Source organism: Hemiscyllium ocellatum, chromosome 2 (assembly GCF_020745735.1).
Source record: "Hemiscyllium ocellatum isolate sHemOce1 chromosome 2, sHemOce1.pat.X.cur, whole genome shotgun sequence".
Lineage (NCBI taxonomy): Eukaryota > Metazoa > Chordata > Chondrichthyes > Orectolobiformes > Hemiscylliidae > Hemiscyllium > Hemiscyllium ocellatum.
Genome location: NC_083402.1, coordinates 105,898,831 through 105,918,785, shown reverse-complemented (window position 1 = coordinate 105,918,785; position 19,955 = coordinate 105,898,831). Strand labels below are relative to the sequence as shown.

The 19,955-nt window shown below is 43.1% G+C and overlaps 1 long non-coding RNA gene across 2 annotated transcripts in view; it reads left to right on the top strand.

Moving 5' to 3' along the window:
• LOC132828448 (uncharacterized) overlaps positions 1-19,598 on the top strand; it is an 84,794-nt gene extending 65,196 nt beyond the window's left edge. Inside the window, exons 2-3 of one of the 2 annotated variants that reach the window (XR_009646120.1) lie at positions 12,424-12,536; positions 18,660-19,598. This is a non-coding gene — a long non-coding RNA (uncharacterized LOC132828448). Of the gene's footprint in view, positions 1-12,423; positions 12,537-18,252; positions 18,338-18,659 lie in introns of those variants that run through there. The other variant, XR_009646122.1, reaches the window with a different exon arrangement.
• The last annotated feature ends 357 nt before the right edge of the window (positions 19,599-19,955 follow it).

Here is a 19,955-nt window from a genome sequence, read left to right as displayed (position 1 = left end):
TATCCTACACTATTCCATTTTCATCTATATGTTTATCCAATTTCCATTTTAATGCCCTTAAATTTGGCGAGTCTAATACTGTTACAGGCAGTGCGTTTCACACCCCTACTATTCTCTGAGTGAAGAAACTACCTCTAGCAGCTGCTTTATATCTATCACCCCTCTTTTTAAAGCTCTGTCCTCTTTTGTGGGCGGCACGGTGGCACAGTGGTTAGCACTGCTGCCTCACAGCGCCAGAGACCCGGGTTCAATTCCCGACTCAGGCGACTGACTGTGTGGAGTTTGCACGTTCTCCCCGTGTCTGCGTGGGTTTCCTCCGGGTGCTCCGGTTTCCTCCCACAGTCCAAAGATGTGCGGGTCAGGTGAATTGGCCATGCTAAATTGCCCGTAGTGTTAGGTAAGGGGTAAATGTAGGGGTATGGGTGGGTTGCGCTTCGGCGGGTCGGTGTGGACTTGTTGGGCCGAAGGGCCTGTTTCCACACTGTAAGTAATCTAATCTAAAGCTCTGTCATCACCATCTGAGGAAAAAGGCTCTCACTGTCCATCCTATTTAACCCTCTGATTATCATATATGTCTCAATCACGTCACCTCTCAGCGTTCTTCTCTCTAACAAAAGCAGCCTCAAGTTCCTCAGCCTTTGCTCATAAGACCTTCCCTCCATACCAGGCAACATCCTAGTAAATCCTCTCTGAACCCTTTCCAAAGTTTCCACATACTTCCTATAATGCAATGACCAGAACTGTACGGAATACTCCAAGTGTGGTGGTATCAGAGTTTTATACAACTGCAGCATGACTTCATGGTTCCGAAACTCAACCCCTCTACAAATAAAAACTAACACACCGTATGCCTTCTTAACAACCCTATCAACCTGGGTGGCAACTTTCAGGAATCAATGTACATAGACACCAAGATCTCTGCTCCTACACTGCCAAGAATCTTACCATTAGCCCAGCACTCCTTATTCCTGCCGCTCCTTCCAAAGTGAATCACCTCATGCATTAAACTCCAAATGCCACCTCTCAGCCCTCTCTGCAGCTTATCTATGTTCCTCTGTAATCTGCAAAATCCTTCAGCACTATCCACGACTCCACTGACCTTTCTGTCATCTGCAAATTTATTAACCCATCCTTCTACACCCTCATTGAGGTCATTTATAAAAAATGACAAACAGCAGTGGCCCCAAAACATATCCCTGTGCTACACCACTTGTAACTGAACTTCAGGATGAACATTTCCCATCAACCACCACTCTCTGTCTTCCTTCAGCTCACCAATTTCTGATCCAAACCACTAAATCACCCTCAATCCCATGCCTCTGTATTTTCTGCAATAATCTATGGTGGGGAACCTTATCAAACAATTACTGAAATCCATATACACCACATCAACCACTTTACCCTCATCCACCTGTTTGGTCGCCATCTCAAATAACTCAATAAGGTTTGTGACACATGACCTAACCTTCACAAAGCCGTGTTGACTATACCTAACCAACTTATTCCTCTCTTGATTATATAAATCCTAACTCTTATAACCTTTTCCAACACTTTACCCACAACCGAAGTAAGGCTCACAGGTCTATAATTACCAGGGTTGTCTCTACTCCCATTTTTGAACAAGGGGACAAGCTTTGCTATCCTCCAGTCTTCTGGCACCATTACTGTTAGATAATGATGACCCAAAAATCAAAGCCAAAGGCTCTGCAATCTCCTTCCTGGCCCCCCAGAGAATCCAAGGATAAATTCCATCCAGTCCAGGGGACTTATTTGTTTTTCCACTTTCCAGAATTGCTAACACCTCCTCCTTATGAACCTCAATCCCAAATAGTCTAGTAGCCTGTATCTCAGCATTCTCCTCGATAACATTGTCTTTTTTCCAATGTGAGTACTGATATAAAATATTAATTTAGCACTTCCCCTATCTTCTTGGACTCCATGTACAACTTCTCACTACTATCCTAGTTTGACCCTAATCTTTCACTCGTCATTCTTTTTTTCCCAATATAGCTATGGAAAACTTTAAGGTTTTTTTCCTTGATCCTACCTGCCAACGGCTTCTCATGGTCCTCCTGGCTCTTCTTGATTCTCTCTTTATGCCTTTCCTGGCTAACTTGTAGCTCTCAAGTGCCCTAACTGAGCCATCAAGTCTCATCCGAACATAAGCCTTCTTCTTTCTCTTGACAATAGATTCAACTTCTTAGTAAACCACTTCCTCCCTTGCTCGACCACTTCCTCCCTGCCTGACAGGTGCATACTTATCAAGGACACGCAGTAGTTGTTCCCTGAATAAGCTCCACATTTCAATTGTGCCTATCCCTTGCAGTTTCTTTCCCCATCCTCTGCAACCTAAATCTTGCCTAATTGCATCATAATTGCCTTTCCCCCAGCAATAACTCTTGCCCAGCATTATATACCTTTATGTTTCCATTACTAAAGTAAACATGACCGAATTGTTGTCACTATCACTAAAGTGTTCACCTATCTCCAAATCTCACACTTGGCCAAGTGCATTAACCCTGTACAGAATCCAATATGACCTTGACCCTTGTTGTTTGTCTACATACTGTGTCAGGAAACTATCCTGCACACATTGGACAAAAACTGACCCATCTAAAATACTCAAACTATAGTATTTCCAGTCAATCTTTGGAAAGTTAAAGACCCCATAACAACTACCCGCTCCTACTCAGAATTATCTTTCCTATCCTTTCCTCTACATCCCTGGAACTATTCGAAGGTCTATAGAAAACTCCCAACAGGGTGACCTCTCCTTTCCTGTTTCTAACCTCAGCCCATACTAACTCAGTTGATGAATTCTCAAATGTCTTTTCTGCTACCGTAATACTGTCCTTGACTAACAATGCCACACCCCCCCTCTCTTTTATAATTTTCTCTGTTCTTAGTGAAACATCTAAATCCCAGAACCTGCAACAACCATTCCAGTCCCTGCTCTATCATGTCTCTGAAATGGCCATAACAACAAAGTCCTAGACACCAAACCATGCTGCAAGTTCACCCACCTTACTCCGGATGCTCCTGGCACTGAAGTAGACACACTTCAAACCACCATCCTGCTTGCCAGTGAACTCATGCGACCTTGAAGCCGTATTTCTGACCTCATTACTCTCAACACCCTGGACACTGGAACTACTATATAAGTTCCCATCCTCCTGCTGAATTAGTTTAGACCTGTCCGAATAGCATTAGCAAATCATCACTCCCCCCTCCCCAGGATTCTGGTACCCCTCTGGTTGAGGTGTTGACTATCCTGCTTGTAGAGATCCCACCTACTCCAGAATTATCCAGGTATCAAAAACCCTCCCTCCTGTACTGTCCCTGCATCCATGTGTTCAAATCCTCTGTCTCCCTATTCTCCTTGCTAGCATGTGGCACGGGCAACAAACCATAGTTAACAACTCTGTTTCTTCTAACAGTAAGCTTCCACCCTAGCTCCCTGAATTTCTACCTTAAATCCCCATCCCTTTTCCTGCCTATATCATTGGTGCATAAGTGGACCAGGACTTGGGGCTGCTCCCCCTCCCCCTCCACGATCCTGAAAACATGATCCGCGACATCATGAACCCTGGCACTTGGGAGGCAACACATCAAACATGAGTCTCTCTCATTCCCACAGAACCTCCTATCTGTCCCGCTAACAATGGAGTCCCCAATGACTAGTGCTCTGCTCACCTCCCACCTTCCCTTCTGAGCAACAGGGACAGACTCTGTTCCAGAGACCTGTAACCCATTGTTTACCCCTTTTAATTTTCCCCCCCAAAAGTATCCAAAATGACATACTTGTTTTGAGGGGAACAGCCACAAGGGTTCCCTGCACTGTGTGCTAGTCCCCTTTTTGTCTAGCGACTAAAACCCATCTGCCTCCTTCTTGTATCTGAGGTGCGACTACCTCCCTGTACTTCCTTTCAAAAACCTCCTATGCCTCCCGAATGATCCGAAGTTCATCCAGCTCCAGCTCCAGTTCCCTAATGTAGCTTTCGAAGAGCTGGAGCTGGGCGCATTTCCCGCAGATGGTGTCAGCAGGGACACTAATGGTGACCCTTACCTCGCACCTACTGCAGGAAGAACATTCAATTGCCCTAACCTCTGATCCCACTATTCCAAATTTCCAAGGACACTGTAGAAAAATTAAAAAGAACTAGTTACCTACCCAATCCGGCACACAGAACATTTTGTTTTGGCTAGAGGAGGAAGATGGGTCGGAGATGCTACCTAAGTAGCATTTCGGGTAGCACAACAACCCAAATATATTACTTCACTTACTCAGGAGTCCCGTGTCCACTCCTGCTCAGCGTGTGCTCCACCTATTCATGAGGTAAGTTTATATAACTTTAAATTTGCCTTTGCGGCAGACCCCTGATCTTCATTGCTACTCTTCTCACTACTGCTACTACTGGCAAAATGGATACCGTTGAACACACAAGGTAAGTTCATATAATTTTAAATTTACCTTCCTGGCAGTAATGCCTTGGTTTTTTTTAAGTTGGAACAATAGAAGCAGCATGAAAGAGTGAGGTTAAGCTTCCACTGAACTAGCATTTTATGTTAACTTTCAGCATCTGTTGGGATTTGGAAGCTGGTATGTATCTCTCTCTGCTACAGTAAAACTTGAGTCCTATCTCTCTCTTCCAGAGTTTTCTTTTGATGTTCATTCTTCCAGGACTGGGGAATTGCAGGTCTGACAATCTAATTTATTGAATTTGGCTTTGCCAAGGAATTGTTTAAGGGATGTTATTACATTTACATATTTGCTGTTTAGTAGTTAAATAATACATTATTCTGTAAAGTTTTCTTATACATTAAGTTATTCTAATTCTTCTTTCTTTTGTTTAAATTTTAACTATCATATCAAAAAAAGTGTGATGTTCTTCCAACTTTGTAGTCTGACCAATTGAATTGCATCCAGAAAACATTTGCCTTTAAAAATAAGAAAAAGTTGGGGGTCTAAGCCATTTTCTGAGAATATTTTGAGAAGGTTTGGTCTGGTCCATAACAAACTGTGGGCTCTTGTCGGGATCAAAATCTTTAATTCCAGGTTGGGTTTATGATTATTGGATTCAAAGACAGTGAGTGACAGGTTTTGGTGTTTGGTGTTGGGTGTTGCATTTGGCGGGTTTAAATAGGATGTGCTTTGTGTAGTAATGGTTGTTTCAGTCATGAAGAGTTTCCTGGGAGTGAAATAAATCACTTCGGGAGTTTTACAATAAGTGAGCAAGACAAAGTTTTTGGAATTAGCAGACAAGATGGAGTTCGGATTGCCTTTTCCATGTGCAAAGGGGAGGTATTTTCAGCAAAAGCGTGACATTTATGAATGCCAGAAATATCTTCAGAAACTTTGGAAATGATTACAAATCAATTCTAAATGAAGCAGCTTGAATTAGAGACAAAAACAAAAGAAAGAGAAAGCAAAATGAAACAGCTTGAATTAAAATTAAAAGCCAAAGAAAAGAATAAGCCAAGACAGCTCTAGCAGAGGAAAAAGAAAGGGGAAAAAAAGGCCCATGCAAAAGAAAGGGAGAAGGAGAGAGTTTTTGAACTTTGGAGATTGGAACTGAAAACTCAAAGTTGACTTAAAACGTTGGAGATAGAAGTGAAAGGTAGGAGTAGTGATGAGGAGAGTATTGGAGACCAATCCCATTGTAATCTAATGCCTGGTAGAGATCCATTTAAATATGTTTGACAAGAAGGATGTAAAAGCCTTTTTCATTTGATTTGAGAAAATAGATAAGTCCCCTGGGCTGGATGGGATTTATCCTAGGATTCTCTTTGAAGTCAGGGAGGAGATTGTCAAGCCTTTGCATTGATCTTTATGTCGTCATTGTCTACAGGAATAATGCCAGAAGACTGGAGGATATCAAATGTTGTCCCCTTGTTCAAGAAGGGGAGTAGAGACAACCCTGGTAAATATAGACCAGTGAGCTTTACTTCAGTTATGGGCAAAGTGTTGGAAAAGGTTATAAGGGATGGGATTTATAATGACCTACAGAGGAGTACATTGATTTTGTGAAGAGTAGGTCAAGTCTCGCAAACCTTATTGAGTTCTTTGAGATGATGACCAAACAGGTGGATGAGGGTAAAGCGGTTAATGTAGTACATACGGATTTCAGTAAGGTGTTTGATAAGGTTCCCCATAGTAGGCTATTGCACAAAATACGGAGGCATGGGATTGAGGGTGATTTAGCAGCTTGGATCAGAAATTGGCTAGCTGAAGGAAGACAGAGGGTGGTGGTTGATGGGAAATGTTCATCCTGGAGTTCAGTTACTAGTGGTGTAGCACAAGGGTCTGTTTTGGGGCCATTGCTATTTGTCATTTTTATAAATGACCTGGATAAAGGCATAGAAGGATGGGTTAGTAAGTTTGCAGATGACACTAAGTTTGGAGTTTAAAGCAGAAAAGTGTGAGGTGATTCACTTTAGAAGAGCAACAGCAACAGAGTACTGAGCTAATGGTAAGATTCTTGGTAGTGTTGATGAGCAAAGAGATCTCAGTGTCCATGTACATTGATCCCTGAAAGTAGCCACCCAGGTTGATAAGGTTGTTAAGAAGGCATACGATGTGTTAGATTTTATTGGTAGAGGGATTGAGTCTCAGAGCCATGAGGTCATGCTGTAAAACTCTGGTACAGCTGCACTTGCAGTGTTGCGTACAGTTCTGGTCACTGCATTATAGGAAGGATGTGAAAGCTTTGGAAAGGGTTCAGTGGTGATTTACTGGAATGTTGCCTGATATGGGGAAATGTCTTATGAGGAAAGGTTGAGGAACTTGAGGCCATTTTCATTAGAGAGAAGAAGGTTGAGAGGTGACTTAATTGAAACATAGGGTGGACAGTGAGACCCTTTTACCTCAGATGAAGATGGCTAGCATGAGGAGACATAACTTTAAATTGAGGGGTGATAGACATAGGACAGATGTCAGTAGGTAGTTTTTTTACTCAGAAAGTAGTAGGGGCGTGAAACGCACTGCTTGAAACAGTATTAGACTTGCCACATTTAAGGGTATTTAAATGGTCATTGGGTAAACATATGGATGATAATGGAATAGTGTAGAATAGATGGGCTTCAGATTGGTTCCACATGTCGGCGTAACATCAAGGGCCAAAGATCCTATACTGAGCTGTAATGTTCTATGTTCTTGATTCAGTCCATTTGAATTAGTTTTTGATCATGACATGAGAGGACCACTGAAATTAACTAAGGAGAAATTGCTGAGTCAGTGTTCAGAGACCACATATTTGTCGTATGTATCAAATTTTAGAAAGACTAATAAAGCAGGTGAGTTGACTAGACATGTAACACAGCATGTGATGAAACAGGAAACAGATGAGAATTCAAAAAATTTGCAATTTTGCTACTTGAAATAAAATGTTACTGTTACTCCCTATAGTCGATGAACCTTTGTAGGCAAGGTTTAATAGGCCTTAACAAACTGAAAAGAAGTTGATTGAGGTGAATTATTTGACAAGAACGTCAGATAGAAAGAAATCTCACACAATGTGTCATGTGAATATTGTCCAAAGGTATTTTGGTAGGGAAGGAAAGCAAAAACAGGTTAAAACACAGAGTGAAGAACCAAGTTCAGATGATTCTAAATTGGACATTCCTCAAATTAAAGTGGACAACTCCCTGTGATGCTGTCTGTGCCACAATGGTCAGACGGATTCTAATCTAAAAAACGTATTTACAGAATCTTACATGGATTCATGAAGTTTTTGAGCATAGTAAAATGTAATTCTGCAAGTACAAATTCACCCCACAAACTCATATGTGTATGTGTGCGTGTGGGTGTGTATGTGTGGGTGTGGGTGTGTGTGTGGGGGGGGGTGGGGGGTGGTGGTGGGTTGGAGGGATTATGAGTGTCTGTGAGAGAGTGGGTGTGTGTGAGTGTGAGTGTGACTGTAAAGGGGTTTAAGTCTGTGAGAGGGTTTGTGTGAGAGTATATGTATGAGTGTATGAGAGAGGGTCTGAGTATGTGTGTGTGTATGTCTATCTATCTGTGTGTTTAGTGCAATGGGGTCATCTGTAGTGTGACATGAACCCAAGGTTCCAGTTGAGGCCATCCCCATGGGTACTGAACTTGGTTATCAGCTTCTGCTCGGCCACTTTTCATTGGTGCCTGTCCTGAAGTCCGCCTTGGAGGACGGTCAGCCAAAGGGCTGAGGTTGAATGTCTCGTACTGCTGCAATGTTTTCTACCTGGGAGGGAACACTCCTGTTTGTTGATTGTTCTGCGATGTCCATTCATCCATTGCTGTAGCCTCTGTTTGGTCTCGCCAATGTACCATCCTGAGGTTAAGTCTCCAATAGCGCGCGCGCACACACACACACACACAACTTTTTACTGCAACCTTTTGACAGGTTCTACCATTGTCCTGTACAAGACAATGTTGGAGAGATTATCTGGGGAAGGGGGTTTAGGGTTCACCCCTGTGTAGAACTCCAGAAAAAGTATGAGGGAAGAGAGAGAGAGGGTGAGAGGTCATTCATTTAGGGACAGTGTCCGGACTATCCAGTACTGTTCTTGGCAGCATTTCAGTGAGTTGAGTTCATTGTAATCACTGTACCTGTTAACAAAAGACCCGATCAGGGTTGAAACAGCTCTTTGACGTAATGTTTCTATCAGGACCTTAAGGTCCCCTTCGGATAATCCAACATTCGGATAATTGATATTTGGATAATCGAGGTTCCACTGTACTAGTTTTTCATTTTGAAAGTAATATTGCAAGAAGTACAGGGGATGGATTTAATTTCAAGCTAAAATTCTATTTCAGAGGTAGTACAAAGCATCTTATGTTGCCATTTTCTTCATTTAGGCATATGATTCAAAATATATAACCTGTAAAATAGGGAAAAGAAATATTTAAATGAACAGTCAATGAGCACTTCTGTTTTGAGGGTTTTAATTGCATACTGTAGTTAGACATCAGGAGTCCTTGCACAACATCAGTAAAAGCTGGAAACCTAGTTTCCTGAGTTTATATACAGTTTTGGTTTTGCTCACAAATAGTGATGTGAATCCACAATTTAGCAGACTGAGAATTTTCTGGTACAAAATTAATCTTTCACTATCTATGTCATGATCACTGAGGTGTTCCACGAGTCTATCAAAACAGCTCTGTTTTTCCTTTTTTAGTCTGGTTACACCAGGGATTGAATTCAATTTGAAATGTGATGATTTTCATTGAATTCAATCTGCCAAGTGCTGCAGTGTGCTTCATCCTGAACCAGTACAGCTATTGGACTATATCAAATTACAGTTTAGCACTCACGCTGTTGGATGCAGTACAAAAGGGGAAGAGCAGAATAGAGTCAAGCCTGAATTCAGTCAGGATGAATCAGAAGCAGTGTAAATCCAAACTCAGAATATATGGGTATTAACGAAAAGCTAGTGTTAGGAATATTTGAATCTGTGCCCTCAATCTAACAGAAGTGTGAAGATATAGTGTGTGACAGTTCTTTATCACACTGCAATGCCATCCATACTGGATCTTTGATCAGTCATCTCATTTCCTTTGTGGTTGTAGGGATATTGTTTGCAGTTTCTGGGAGCTTGAGGCAGATGAGGACTGAGTACAATACTAATGCAAACTATTAATTGCCTGTAGGTTATGTACAGAAGCTTCTAGAGCAAGATGTTCAGAAGAAGGGTCACTAGACTTAAAGCATTAATTGTTCTTTGTCCACAAATGCTGCCAGACCTGCTGAGTTTCCTATTTTTGTGCTTAAGACTTCATTAGTGTCTACTTCCATCACACACAACCTGACATCATCAGCACTTAACTCCTTAATGCTCAGTAGCTTTTATTAGAGAATTGCTATCTTAGTTGACATGATTAACCAGTCTGAACACTTTCTGATTTCAACAGGTCCATCAATAAAAACAAACTTCTGCTCAACTCAGACAATTGACAAAAGTCCCTCTATAGTTAAACAGCTGGGAGAAAAGGCACTTTAATCAACTAACTGCTTAAAAATCAAATGAAAAAAAAACATATTTATGAGCAGGATAAGCTGTTCAAATAAGTGGTGTACATCTCCAGTAATGATACTGATATTTCATACATGTATACTGCCTTTACCAAATGTGTGTGCTCCAAATCTCTGGAACAAGAAGCATATTCTAGTAAAATTGACACAATAATAACGAGAAAAGAATTCAAAGAAATAAATACACGTTCTGAGTCAGCCTTGCGACTAAGTTGTTTCTCTCCTACTTTGTTTCTGAAGCATGTTGTAATGCTTTCTGTGATTATACAATGTATATTGTACCTCATTATGTATATTGTACCTCATTAACTGATCACACAGTCAGACCTGCAGCCAAGTGGTTCACCTCTAAATTGTAAGTTCAAGTCCTTCTCCAGGGATTTATGCAAGCAGTCCTGGGCTGACAAGTTGCTGTTGTACTGAGAGAGTGCTGCACTGTCAGAGGTGCTATCTTTCAGATGAGACATGAAGGCAAGGACCTGTCACCCTATGAGGATATAAATGATTCACACACTCTTTTTATCACAGACAATTCTGCTTAGTATTCTAAACCATCATTCTCACACTTAACCAACAGAGGAACAGGTTATCTCGTTGGGTCTTTATCTCATTGCTGTTTGTGGATCTGTGCTTTGCTGAAATTGGCTGCTGTATGTCTCATGTTTAAAGGGAACCACACTTCATGGGTGTTAACATCCAGAGCTTATCGAAAGCACTACTATAACTGTTGTCCATGCTTTGAACACTTCAACCAGTCTCTATGCAAATTCATTTTAATCTGGTACTATACTTGTGAGATTAACAAAAGGGTCAGAGTTGACATCTAGTTCAATGGAATTTTATTCATAAAGTACCTTGAATTCACAAAAGAGCCATAAGACTGGATTTTATCTGAAACACCATTCTTTCTTGATAAACTGTCAATTCTTACATTAATTTCTCTACCAGTTGCAACTTTAAGTCATTATTGCAATCTTTATCTAAACTGCTACAGGTTATCAGTTGAGGACCAGGTACTACTCATGTTGTTAAACATGGTTAGGCTGTGTAAATGGCTCTGATAAACTTGGTAAATGTTAGTCTTGGCTGAAAATGTGTTGCTGGAAAAGCACAGCAGGTCAGGCAGCATCCAAGGAGCAGGAGGGTCGATGTTTCGGGCTTGAGCCCTCCTTCCTGAAGAAGGGCTCATGCCCAAAACATCGACTCTCCTGTTCCTTGGATGCTGCCTGACCTGCTGTGCTTTTCCAGCAACACATTTTCAGCTCTGATCTCCAGAATCTGCAGTCCTCAATTTCTCCTAAACCTTGGTCTTGTACATGGTCATCTTTTCTCTTTCCCCATGGTTGTCTTCTCTCTCTCTCTCTCTCTACAGGTGGTTTTAGATTAGATTACTTACAGTGTGGAAACAGGCCCTTCAGCCCAACAAGTCCACACCGACCCGCCGAAGCGCAATTCACCCATACCCCTACATTTACCCGTTACCTATCACTACGGGCAATTTAGCATAGCCAATTCACCTGACCCGCACATCTTTGGACTGTGGGAGGAAACCGGAGCACCCGGAGGAAACCCACGCAGACACGGGGAGAATGTGCAAACTCCACACAGTCAGTCGCCTGAGTCGGGAACTGAACCCGGGTCTCAGGCGCTGTGAGACAGCAGTGCTAACCACTGTGCCACTGTGCCGCCCACTGTGGTTGGTGCTCTGCTGTCAGGCCAGGTTGAGTCTTCGCTGAAGGAGTGGCCGCATGGTGTCCCTTCTTATTCATTCCTGCTGCATCTTTCCAGAATGTTCTCTGGTCCTCAGCTTATTGATCTTCAAGGTCAAGGTCACAGTGTCCAACCCTCAGCACCCTTCTTCACATATGTTAGAGACATGTTCCCTTCTCCATATATAGTCATGATGGGAAGCTGGGGTGCCAGCGAGTCTGTTGAATGTATCTCCAATTCACAAATTAGCCTTGATTTTCACAGCAGTCCAGGTTTGTCCTTGGCAACCTTTGTCTTCTGCAGATGTTTTGTGCTTGATCTGTCCTGAAAGTCCCATTGTGCCTGGCTGCTCAAAGGTTGCCTGTCTTGGTTTCAGGCCTAGCCGTTCAGGCTGTGGGCTGTCTGGCCACACAAGTACTTCTTACTAATCTTTTGCCATGTTGGAACTCAGAATTTCTCTAAATCAATGCAACAGAAAACCGTTATGCTGACTCTGAAAAATGTTCTGGAGTAAATTAAATTGCGAAAAGGAATTGCTTAAATTACATGCACCTCAATCATACAGCACAGCAAGTGAATATGTCTGAAGCCAGTCCTTGGGGAGTTTTGGGGAGTTTATACATGAAGGTGCTGTGAAGTGCAATCTACGTTATGTAGCAAATGTGGTTTTTGACATATACACTTCCAATTCCTGTTTGTTTTCTTTCAGCTTACCGCTTGCTGTTTTACCAAGGCAAAAGTGAGAACTGCAAATTCTGGAGATTAGAGTCAAGAGTGTGGTGCTGGAAAAGCACAGCAGGTCAAAAAACATCTACGAAGCAGGTGAATTGACGTTTCTGGCAAAAGCCCTTTATCAGGAATGAGGCTGTGAGCTGAAGAGGAGGTGAGATATAAGGGAGGGAGGTGATGCTGAGGGGAAGGTAGCTGAGAGTGCAATAGGTAGATGGAGGTAGGGTTAATTTTGATAGGTCAGAAAGGAGGGTGGAGCAGATAGGTGGGAAGGAAGATGGACAGGTAAGACAGGTCATGAGGGTAGTGCCGAGTTGGAAGGTTAGATCTGGGATAAAGTGGAGGGAGGGGAAATGAGGAAACTGATGAAATCCACATTGATGCCAATGTGGAGGGTCCTGAGGCAGAAGATGAGTGTTCTTCCTCCAGGCTTCAGGTGATTAAGGAATGGCGATGGAGAAGGCCCAGAGCATGCATGTCCTTGAAGGAGTGGGAGGGGAGAGTTGAAGTGTTTGGTCACAGGGTGGTGGAGTTGGTTAGTGCGGGTATCCTGGAAATGTTCTCTGAAATGGTCTGCGAGTAGGCATCCTGTCTCCCCAATGTAGAGGAATAAAGGATACAGTCAATTTCATGCATGGAAGCGTAGATAAAACTCTTATGGATGTGGAAGGCTCCTTTGGGGCCTTGGAGGAAGGCGAGGGGGGAGGTGTGGGCGCAGGTTTTGCAATTCCTGCAGTGGCAGGGGAAGGTACTGGGAGGGGAAGGTGAGTTGGGGGGGTGGGGTTGGGCATGGACCTGATGAGGGAGTTGTAGAGGGAACAGTCTTTACAGAAAGTAGATAGGGGTCGGAGGAAATATATCTCTGGTGGTGGGGTCCATTTGTAGGTGGCGTAAATGGAGGAGGATGATATGATGTATACGAAGGTTGGTGGGCTGGAAGGTAAGAACAGAGAGGTCCTGTCCTTGTTGTGGTTGGAGGAGTGGGGTTTGAGGACAGAGGTGCAGGAAGTGGATGAGATGCACTGGAGGGCTTCATCAAACGCGCAAGAGGGAAAGTTGCGGTCTTTGAATCTGTCCTTATTGTGGTTGGAGTGGAATTTCCCCTCTCACATGGTTGATGATACCCTCCAGTACACTTCATCCACTTTTCATACCTCCGTCCTCAAATCCCACCATTCCAGCCCCCCTAGTCCTCACCTTCCACAATACCAACCTCCGCATATGACACATCATCCTCCGCCATTTATGCCACCTACAAACGGATCCCACCCCCAGAGATATATTTCCCTCACCACCCCAATCCACTTTACGCAAAGACCATTCCCTCCATGTCTCCCTCATCAGGTCCACGCTCCCCCCCCCACCCAATCCACCCTCCCCTCTTGGCACCTTCCCCTGTCCTCCCAGGAATTGCAAAACCTGTGCCCACACCTCCCCTCTCACCTCTGTCCAGGCCCCAAAGGAGCCTTCCACATCCATCAAAGCTCCACCTGCACTTCCATACATGTCATTTACTGTATCCATTGCTCTTGATGCAGTCTCCTCTACATTGGGGAGACAGTACGCCTGCTCGCAGACCGCTTCAGAGAATATCTCCGGGACACCCGCACCCAACCAACCCCACAGCCCGTGATCAAACACTTCAACTCCCCCTCCCACTCTGCTTCCTTCATCAACACTCCTTAACCACCCGACTCCTGGAAGAAGAACGCCATATCTTCCTCTTTGGGGCCCTCCAACTCCATAGCATCAATGTGGATTTCACCAGTTTCCTCATTCTGCCTCCTGCCCACCTTACCCTAGTTTCAACCTTCCTCTTCGCCACCACCTTCATGACCTGTCCTACCTGTCCGTCTTCCTTCCCACCTATCTGCTCCACCCTCCTCTCTGACCTATCACCATTACCCCCACCTCCGTCTACCTATCGTACTCTCAGCTCCCTTCACTCCAGCCCCACCCCCTCCCATTTATCTCACCACCCCTCATTCCTGATAAAGGGCATTTGCCTGAAACATCGCATCTCCTGCTCCTTGGATGCTGCCTGACCTGCTGTGATTTTCCAGCACCATACTCTCTGTTGTTTTACCAAGTCTACCTCCCTTTCCTTTAATTTCAACTGCTCCTTTTCGGTTAAAAACAGTTTCATAACCAACCGCTTTACCATCTTCAAGACCATCCTAATTGTAGGATCAGCAACCTTAATAATAAGAGCCTGTTTTAATATAATTTTATCAAATCTCAAATATAGAGTCAGAAAGTCATAGAGATGTACAGCATGGAAACAGACTCTTTGGTCCAACCTGTCCATGCCGACCAGATATCCCAACCCAATCTCAGTAAGAGATGCTACTCAAACACCAATAATAAAAAAAGAGAGATCGTAAATAACTTTCTAAAGCTTCTTCAAAAAATAGTAATTGATTAGATGGTGCATTCTCACAAGTGCAAACAGCACTCGTGCCATTCCATTCTGAAGGAGTACACTGATGTATGTGACATCAAATTCTCAGAGAATTAGATTTACTTTTGCTTCAGTGTGTTAACTGAATTGTTAACAATGATGCATTTTAGCAAAACCCAAGAAGATTCACAGCAAAAACAGCTTGAACTAAAACAAGCAGGAAATGTTGAGTAAAACAGGAATTGTAGGTCCTGCACCACTGTTGGCAACAGTTTAATTCTAAGAAGCAAATGGAGAGGTTTGAAAATAGAAATTGACAGGATATTTTCTGTAATTAAATCAGAAGCAACTTACTTTATTCGGAATTTTTCATTAAATATTATGAGCCACAGCATTCTCTGAATTAACATTTTACAAAAAGGGGCATGGGTACATCAGTAACCAGGAGGCACAGTCTTAGAGGGGATTGTAGGAAAATGTTTTTCACCCAAAAAGTGTTGGGTATCCAGAATTCACTGCTTAAAATGTTGTGGAGGCTGCAACTCCAAATAAACATGCAGTATTTTGATAAAAACTTGAAAATCAACAACATACAAAGGGTCAAGGGTGAGAAAATGCGCTTAAAATAAATGGATGCTTGACGACTGGCACAGACATGATGGGCTGAAAGGCCTCTTTCAGTACTGTAAAATCTCTAGAATTCTACTGTCTCTATGAACAGACAGAGTCAGTCAATAGACCAAGGCATGAAGTAGCCCATTAATGGCATTAAATCAATTCCCCCTCCCCGCTTAACCAAATCACGAGAGAAAACATCTGCTTTCGAAGCCTAGTTTAAATATCTTGAGAAAATCAAGCACAATTTTGGTACTGGGAGGAAATAAGTGGAGTTAAAATTCAAGTTCATATTTAGAATGAGGGATTGTCACATCCCAAGATTTCACATTAGCTTTATCATCCGAATTTTACATTGAGCACACAAGGAACATTACAGAGCTACAGGATATTATAGAAGAGCATAGTGAGGCCATGAAAGGAATTGAAAACACAGATGGAGATTTTAAAATAGGAGTGTTGTCAAACCAGAACTATGTTCATCAGTGAGTGCAGAGGTGATGGATGAATGGAAATTTGTACAAGTTAGAACATCAACAGCAATACTTGGATAAGCTCAAGTTTCTGAAAAGTGAGAAGTAGGACAGCAGTCAGGAGAACTTTGGAATAGATTAATTTGGAAATGACAAAGAAATGTGTGAGGGTTTCAGCAGCAAATGAGTTGAAGCTGGCCATGTTTCCAGGAATTGAAGTAAATGGACTCAGTAATACAGAAGATACAGGGTCAGAAGATCAACATGAGATAAAATAAAATGACAATATTGGGGTTAGTCCTGGTCAGCTACAGAGGGTGGCCAGGGAGCAGAATTTTTCAAAGCAGCCAATTATAATTGGTTTTAATCCTTCCAATATTTAACAAGACAAAAATTCCTTTCAGTCAACACTGGATATCAGGCCCTCAGAGATCAATGAAGCAGAGGCTGTGCAAAGAGAGTGAGATGGGGTAGAGTGATTGATCTTTGTGTCATCAGGATACATTTGGATTGGACACTGTATTGTTGATGATGTCGTGAAAGGTTATCATTTCTTTACCAAGCGGATATCACATATACTCAAGGAATAGCTGTTCTCATGTAACAGTCAAACTCCAACTTTTGAGTGAGAAATCATTAATTTTTCATGTATCTTGTGCGTAGGTTGACCATTACTGTTGAGGTAAAAAAAAACTCCAAACTCTTCGTAATTCACATCCATTTGCTTTGAAGATCAAACTCATCTTGGATTAAATAATATGGTTGAATTTTACCTGAAATCGGCAAGGTATTAATTTTGGCAAGTTGCACGGACAGTTTCTCTCCGTGAGACCTAGAAAGATTTCTCACTCAATTCTCCAAAGTTCACATCACTAGTTATTCAGGACATCTCAACAGCTTATCACATTTTCTCTCGTGGATGGGTAGACATACTTACCACTGCTAGGTCCTGCCATATTTATAGGACAGTTGCATATCAGGCTAGAGCAGTCAGTCCAGAGCTGCCGAGTATAGTACTTTCATTTCAAATTTGTCCTAGACATTGGCAGATGAGGAAATTTTCATCCCATTTTGCCAACAAGGGCCTTGAATCTTGATGAATGAAGTGATGCAGAGAACACTGCATGTGGATGAGGGTAGAGCAGTGGATGTAGTGTACATGGATTTTAGTAAGGCATTTGATAAGGTTCCCCATGGTAGGCTTATGCGGAAAGTCAGGGGGCATGGGATAGAGGGAAATTTGGCCAATTGGATAGAAAACTGGCTAACCGGTCGAAGTCAGAGAGTGGTGGTAGATGGTAAATATTCAGCCTGGAGCCCAGTTACAAGTGGAGTTCCACAGGGATCAGTTCTGGGTCCTCTGCTGTTTGTAATTTTTATTAATGACTTGGATGAGGGAGTCGAAGGGTGGGTCAGTAAATTTGCGGATGATACGAAGATTGGTGGAGTTGTGGACAGTGAGGAGGGCTGTTGTCGGCTGCAAAGGGACTTGGATATGATGCAGAGCTGGGCTGAGGAGTGGCAGATGGAGTTCAACCCTGCTAAGTGTGAAGTTGTCCATTTTGGAAGAACAAATAAGAATGCAGAATACAGGGTTAATGGTAGGGTTCTTAGTCAGATGGAGGAACAGAGGGATCTTGGGGTCTATGTACATAGATCTTTGAAAGTTGCCACTCAGGTGGATAGAGCTTGTAAGAAGGCCTATGGTGTATTAGCGTTCATTAGCAGAGGGATTGAATTCAAGAGTCGTGAAGTGATGTTGCAGCTGTACAGGACTTTGGTTAGGCCACATTTGGAGTACTGTGTGCAGTTCTGGTCGCCTCACTTTAGGAAAGATGTGGAAGCTTTGGAGAGGGTGCAGAGAAGATTTACCAGGATGTTGCCTGGAATGGAGAATAGGCCGTACGAGGATAGGTTGAGAGTTCTCGGCCTTTTCTCGTTGGAACGGCGAAGGATGAGGGGTGACTTGATAGAGGTTTATAAGATGATCAGAGGAATAGATAGAGTAGACAGTCAGAAACTTTTTCCCCGGGTACAACGGAGTGTTACAAGGGGACATAAATTTAAGGTGAAGGGTGGAAGGTATAGGGGAGATGTCAGGGGTGGGTTCTTTACCCAGAGAGTGGTGGGGGCATGGAATGCGCTGCCCGTGGGAGTGGTAGAGTCAGAATCATTGGCGAACTTTAAGCGGCAATTGGATAGGTACATGGATGGGTGCTTAATCTAGGATAGATGTTCGGCACAACATCGTGGGCCGAAGGGCCTGTTCTGTGCTGTATTGTTCTATGTTCTATGTTCTAACACAATGGTATTCCCACAGGACTGGCAGAGGAGACCACACCACCATACGCTGCCAGGCTTGTCCAAGGTTGCCACCCAGGTCAATGCTGCTACACAGTCTGGGGGAACATGTAGCAATGCCAAGGTCAATGAGCTACTGTGCTCAATAAGTCTAAATTTCACAATCTCCTCTCCAATACCTCACTCTATCTCTGCAACTGCATTCACCTCCCACCAAGTCTCAGCCATTCTATGGCATTAACATTTTCCTCAATCCGGCTCATTTCCTCCAAGTATACAAATTACTTAACCCTGCATGTGCATGTCCTCCAAGCAACATACTCAGTCACTTGGGATATCAAACAGCTTTTCCCTCAGCCTCAATAGCACTAATTGTTGCGCCAGGTACTTTCATCTCAGTCAATCCCTCCCTTTATCTCTTTATAGGGGAAAACAGCCTACAAAGGTGCAGAAAAAAAACAAGATGGAAGGTGGGATGCCCAGCATGGATCTTCTTGTGGAGAAAATCCCTGATCCTAGCCCAGTGAGAACTGTGATAAGGCCGAATCTTGATGTACTGACAACCAAGTAAGAATCACAATCCATTGTGATTCTCTTCTATCACCCTCACTGCAAATGGCTCATTAACACATCAGAACTTCTACCCCTTGTTCATGTTGCATTCTATCTTTCACCACTTGCAAGTGTCTTTGGAATCTGCATGGTCCCTACCGTGAAAAGATCAACCACAGAATATGTCTGCTCCTCCACCAGCCCAGATAATGATATCTTGGTAGGTATTTCAGATAGATTAGAGTCAGGAACATCAACAGGTAGACACATCACTGCCAATCTCTGCAGCTGGCAAAGGAAAAAAATCTCCCCAGGCTGCTGGCATTCAAAGGATTACCAGAGACCAAGCACCTGCTCATCCTCAGGCATGAGTGGACCCCCAGGGGTCTAGAAATTGAGAGCAGCTGGTAGGTTTGTCACAGGCACTGAGTAAATTGACTTGAAGTTTGGAGGATACACCAACACTGTTTGTACTATTCTGCTTCAGGCATGAGAGTGTCTGGCTGCCTCAATGGACAACTTTATAGCTTCAATTGAAGAGCTGTGTCTAGCAGTCTCAGCGTCTCCTGGAATGCATGCAGAGCTTCATGCAATCACTCTAGCCATTGATGTAAACCAAAGCAGCAAGGTACGTTGACCTCACTCCAAGTGCCCCTTCCTTAAAAGAAGTCAGGAGATTCCAGTAGCTACCCAGCTGGAGAAGAAGTCACAAAGACCCTACAGAAGTCTCCTTTCAGCACACTCCAGCGGTGGCCTGACCTTTCCCGTCCATTCTGCATACCATCCTCAGTTTTGTTGGAGTTCAAGCCAAAGAGGGCGAGCCTGCTGAGGCTTGTTTGGGCTTTCAAAGTGCAACACCCTTAGCATCCGCCCACTAAAACCAATATAGGGCAGGCTCCCGGAGAACAATGTGTTCCTCTGGGAGCCTATAAGTGACATGGTTCAAACGTTTAGAGTCAGATACATTAGGGACATTTAAGCAACTCTTGCATAGGCATAAGGAAGATAGTACAATGAAGGGTATGTAGGTCTTAGAAAAGCATAAATGGCTGGCACAAAATCGAGGGCTAAAGGGTCTGTTCTGTGCTGTACTGTTTGATGTTCTATGTTCTATATTCATTTTAAATGTGTTCTCACATTATAAATGCATTTTATCATCAGCTATGAAAA